This window comes from Haliaeetus leucocephalus, unplaced genomic scaffold, assembly GCF_000737465.1.
Source record: "Haliaeetus leucocephalus isolate CR32 unplaced genomic scaffold, Haliaeetus_leucocephalus-4.0 Scaffold992, whole genome shotgun sequence".
Taxonomy (NCBI): Eukaryota; Metazoa; Chordata; class Aves; order Accipitriformes; family Accipitridae; genus Haliaeetus; species Haliaeetus leucocephalus.
Window position 1 is genome coordinate 2,104,247 of NW_010973428.1, and position 5,785 is coordinate 2,110,031.

A 5,785-nucleotide genomic window follows, 5' to 3' on the forward strand; every position below is an offset into this window, starting at 1 on the left:
ACAAAACCCTCAGATTAAATCTGGATGGGAAAAACATGGTTGGTGTCTTTTCAAAAGACTCATCAGTAAGTAATTAGTAGGTCTACCATACAAGCAAAACTCAGGAATATACGATTTTAAGAAATACAGAGTGATTGTTTTAGAAAAATATTGTACAGTTCCTGAGCAACCTGATATGACTGATTGTAGTCCCTGCACTTTTTCAAAATTCAGTAGAGAATGAGTAATATAGACGTATGAGGGCAGCACCAAGTAACCTAGTTTATCAACTGTACCATATACCAATATGTCATTCTTAATGTAATATTTGACTGATTACAACTTAAGGTCATCAATGCAAATACAGAATCGATAATGTAAGATGAGCTCAGATGAACACTAAATGGTAGCAGGTGTGCAAAGTCCAAAAATGACACTTCACCTGAAGTAAGGCTGATAGACCAGATGCCCTTCTATTTAAAACTTCACAAATATCACCATAAATACTGAATAGAACATAAAGTGAGGCTTCAGCCCCTTCCCTCCCCACACTTCACCTTTAATCCACTAACAGACGGAAAGAGTGTGAATGTGAAGCAACCCTAGGGACTTCAGGCCAGGTCACCCCAACGAGACAACCTGCTGCACCTTTGCTCTCAACTGCAAACAGCGGGACTGTTTTGCAACCCAACACGAGTGACGGACCAGGCTGCAATGCTGGGCCACCCTGAACAACAGAGATGAATGAGTTTTATCTTGGTATCTTTATCAGACTTGCAGTATCCTATTTAACTCTGCTTGAACGGTGTCCAGGATTGAGATCCAAATGGATAAAAGGGACATGTAAAGGAACAAAATAACATAGCAATTGCACAAAGGCAAATAATTATGAAACATGTATGGTACAGATCAAAGTTATTTAAATGTAGAAAAAAAAACTATTGAATGTGACTAGGCAGCTGTGCTTTTAAATTCAGTGTAGTCAATGAGCAGCATAATACTCAACAGCAAACTACTGTCCTGTGCTGGTACATTTTACCACTTCTTGGAAATCTAAGCTCTGGGAAATTAAGTAAGTCAGTAAAAATTAGGACGTCAATTCAGAACAGAGAGCTTACTTGCTATCAGTAAAAGGCTAAGGCTATGTTGCGCAAAGTTTATTTATTACCTTTCTATGAACACAATGAAATGGAGTCATGCCTTATGTGAAATACTCAAAGTGCAAAGATTCTGGCATTTTCATTTGGTAATGGTGGCTCAGTTTTATTAGAAATAGGCTAAAATTTAGAGCGCTTGAGTGTTTGCTAATTTACTCTTCTACAAAAAATGTTTTCTAAATTTAACCTTTACAGAGATCAGTGTTGTTACCAAAATGTTACTAATACTGATAAGAGTATCCTGTTTTTCCTTGTTTCTCTTGTGTTTTTTATCCTTTGCCAGCAGCATGGAGCACACCTGACTACTTTTGCAGCAGTGTGCATAAAAATCAGCATCTTCAAAGAGAGGAGTCAAACCTTGCCACAGTAATTATGTAAGACATCTCATAATCCTTGATACTTTGGGGGTCCATAGTTCTCATCTGAAAGCATTTAAGAGGCATTCACCCTTTAGATAGAGGTTTTCTGTGCTTTGTCTGTATTTGGGATTATTTTTATTCCTGATGGGGAATAGGAATTGTTCTTTGATTGGTCTAAGCAAAAAGCCAGCTTTTTGCTCTTTGACAAAGGGACAGCAAAGTCACCCTTTCTTTCTCTCCTTAAATTAAATCAGCTGCCAAAACAAGTAAGCTCTACAACAAGCATAATTTTCCTGAAAACCAGGGCCTCTTTCAAGTGGAAAAGATCTGAGGAAGCCTTTCCCTTTCTCCACATACTGTGACATCGTGTCAGGATATATAGGGCACTCAGGTTTGCTGAGCACCTTTAGTACATTAAGGCCCTTTCTCAGGTCTAGAAAGAAAATTCTTTCTTTTTCCAGGTTTTCTTACAGTGGACTGACACTTGTCTATGGGTAGGTTCAGCACGTAAAGTATGTCTCAAAGAATAAACTGTTTTCCCAGCGGTGATGAGATGTACATTTTCTAAAACTCCTCAGCCTTAAGCTTCAACCTGACTGATTGGGTCCTTGGAAATCAAGTTCCTGATAGGCAGAAATGTTCTTGGCCGTGTTAAGAGCAATCTGTGTTTTCCTTGAATCTATTTTTGTCAGGGAAAGCTCGTAATCTAATCAGTGTTCAATAAAAAATGCTGTCTTCCCCCTCAGACTGAAAAACCTTTGCATTATTAAAACCATCACGGCCTTTCTATGGCTTAAAAAAAGGTAAATACCTGCATTTATATCTGTAGCAACTATATGCACACCTGTACTTGAAATGCAAGCTTGCAGTATTTATCAAGCAACCCAAAACTGAATTTAACTCGAGTCACCACTTGCCTGTAATTGTATCTTGATTCATTATCAGTCAGGGGATGTCTTCAGGAGAGGCTCACGAGTTCACTCACCAGTGTGGTCAGCGCCTAACAGAAACAAACTTCCTGACCATGGTGTTGCACACACCAATTCACAGCTGTGCAGTAGCATCGCAAGTGCTGCCATCTTGGAGACAAGAGTTGCAAATCCAATTGGCTCTGTGGAGCTGTACATAATCATACTGTTGATGGTATATGCTTTCATAGAGTCATATAATATGTAAAATTGTAAAAAATTACTGGTAATTAAAAGAGAAGCCCTTATAAGAGCTTTCTGAAGGAGTTTAGTAACTTCTTGCTTTAAAAATGGAAGAAAAATATGTGATAATTCCACTAAGACCTTTAAAAACATCTTATCAGGGGATATAAAGAAAGCATTAAGCCTGCAGCCTAGTATTCAGGAAGCTTCTGTATGAGAGGGAGAGTTCATGGATGTCAAATTTGGGCTTTTTGCTGCCCAGATCTTTACCTCGTAGTTACCTGAAAGACTTCTCTGTATCACTTTCTTCACAGTGCAGCAATCCATACATTTTACCTTTACCCCACACCTGTAGGGTACAGCAGCCTTTTCTAGTGCCCCCCCAAGAGCTCATTCTCTGCTCCAGCAGCAGATGTACTGTGGTTTTGCCTTCCTCCATCTCATGTCCTTACAAGTCAAGAAGAACCTTTGCAGGAGCTGATTAGCCTTTCTTTAGTTCCTGCAACCTGGAATTGAGCAGGTAAGAACAATTACAAGCCTTCCAATTAATGGATAATTAAGAACTGTTTAATAGAACAGAAAAGAAGAAACTAATAATGATAATGATAACACCAATAAAATGACAGCAGTAATAATAAAAGGATTGGAATATACAAATGATGCACAGTGCTATTGCTCACCACCCACTGATTGAGGCTCAGTTAATCCCCGAGCAGTGATTCTCCCCCTCAGTTTATACACTAGATGTGACATGACATGGTATGGAATACCCCGTTGGCCAGTTTGGGTCAGCTGCCCTGGCTGTGTCCCTCCAGCCTTCTCACTGGCTGGGCACGAGAAGCTGAAAAATCCTTGACTTTAGACTAAACATTACTTAGTAACAACTGAAAACATCAGTGTTATCAACATTCTTCTCATACTGAACTCAAAACATAGCACTGCACCAGCTACTAGGAAGACAATTAACTCTATCCCAGCTGAAACCAGGACAGTTTCCTTTTTTGTTGGTGCTTGGACAGATTGTTACATGTCATCACATCTGAGGACAAACGATGCTGCTGGGGGTTATGCTAGCACCTATAATTTGAAAAGCAAATTTACTCCTGTTATCATGCTGTAAACACAACCCAATGCAGGTGTCAACACATTTATTCCAGTAGCACCAAAAAGTCCCAGGTTAGTTCTCATTGCATTAGGTGATGTGCAAACAGAATAAAAGACTATTTCACTTAAATGTCCTCTTCCCAAAGGTATCAGAGGACTGGTTAACAAATTGCTGCTCTTATTTTTGCAAACAAAAATTCTAAGTGTAGCCTGATAATACGCATGTTAATTTGAAGGGACAGCAGGCCAGAATATAAAACTCTCCAGACTGATTCTGCTTGTCTCTAGAGTCTCTGGCTGGCTACCTCTTGCTCAGCTAGCGCTTTTCCCACAAATATAATCCACACATGTAAAGATAAATTTAAAATAACTAAGTGCTGACAAGGGGTAAAAACTGTAAGAATATCTTCTACATGCTCATGAGCACAAACAAGCACTGGTGGAAGGTTTACGGTCCCTCACCTTATGGTATATCTGAGCTAGACCTTTATCTGTACTATTCAAAAGACATAAGGGAGGCCTAGTATCTGAACATAACAAAAAATAGCCAAGCCCCAGGTAAATATTGGGATATCTTGTGTTTAAATCGCCACTGATATACAGACAATGTTAGGTAATTTATATACAGAATAGAAATACACAGAATAGAGGCAGCACAGTATATCTCTGCCATCTTTTACATAGAAAAAGTTTCAATTTGTTGTCCTGCTTGGCTGATGTGCATTTTTAGTATTGTAATGTTTACATTTTCGCACGGGGAAATCAAGTCAATTTGCTACGTTAATGTACATATTAAGGACTACTTTGGTATTTCAGCACCTCTTCTATGCTGCCATAACCTGTGGTGGCTTCATCTGTTAATTAGTATCTTGAATGCTTGAAACAAATACCTGCAAGGAGGAGGAAAGCAGAGGCAGGAGCAGGAAACCCCGGACAGTAATCAAAGCTTATCTTTTTCAGTTTAGAAATGAGCTAAGACTTCAAAGGAAGTAGTTCAAGCCCTCTGTCCTCACGGTCACTAATCACACGATCCTTACCCTTTTATGGGCAACGATATCAAATGACTTGTAACGTGGCTTGGTTTTCAAAATCCTTCAAGTTCTCACTGAAAAATCTGTGTATTCATATATATATATGGATGTGGGGACAAGTACATTGGAATCTATTCTGTGGCGAATGTATTATTTCTGCTACCAGCAAGAGTCATGAGAGATTTCTGGAGCATCTTCATCAGTGATGTAGTGAGTGACAATCAATTACAGCTGTGCAACCCAGCTGACAGACTAACTTAGCCTACAGCAGCTTTATGACTTTGCTGGCAAGAGGGGAAAAGCATTTACTTGTCCTAATAGCGTTGCTTGAGAAATCACAGATAGTAAGGACGATAAATTTGATTTTAAAGTAGCAGCTCAGTGCCAGACTGCAATTAAGGGCAAACGCTATGCTCTAGTATTGCCAAATGGTGAAACTGAAGCTTAATTTCTTCAGAAGCAGCTGGAATTTAACTCCCTTTTCTTTCACGGTTGATTGATGGCACCGACTTGCGCCGGCACCGCCGAGCTCGGTTCACCCGAGTGCAAACGTTCATTCCCCGGCCTGGCAGACGGGCAGGAAGCTCCAGAAGTCACGTCGAGAAGCCCGGCGCCCATCTTGCAGGCTATTAACTGCTGCGCGCAGTTTTCCCTCACGAAGATGCCATCTTCTCCGTCAGCCTCCCGAGAAGGCGCCAAGCAGCCTTCCCAGGAGCCCTCCCGCCGCCGCTGCTGCTCCCCGTCAGCCGGTTTCACGGCCGAGGCGGAGGCGGCGCTGCCGAAGCGCAGCCCGCCCCAGAGGAATTCCCGCTCCCGCCGGCAGGTAGCCGCGCAGCGCCCGTATCCTTCCGCCCGCCCCAGGATGCGCCGCGTCTCGCTGCCCTGCCCGCCCCGCCCCTCTGCCTGTTCGACAGGCTTTAAATCGACGTTCAGACAACCCCAGGAAACCGCCGCACCGGCCAGGCAGGGGCACTCCGGCACCGCCCGGCCGGCGGGGCGGGCGA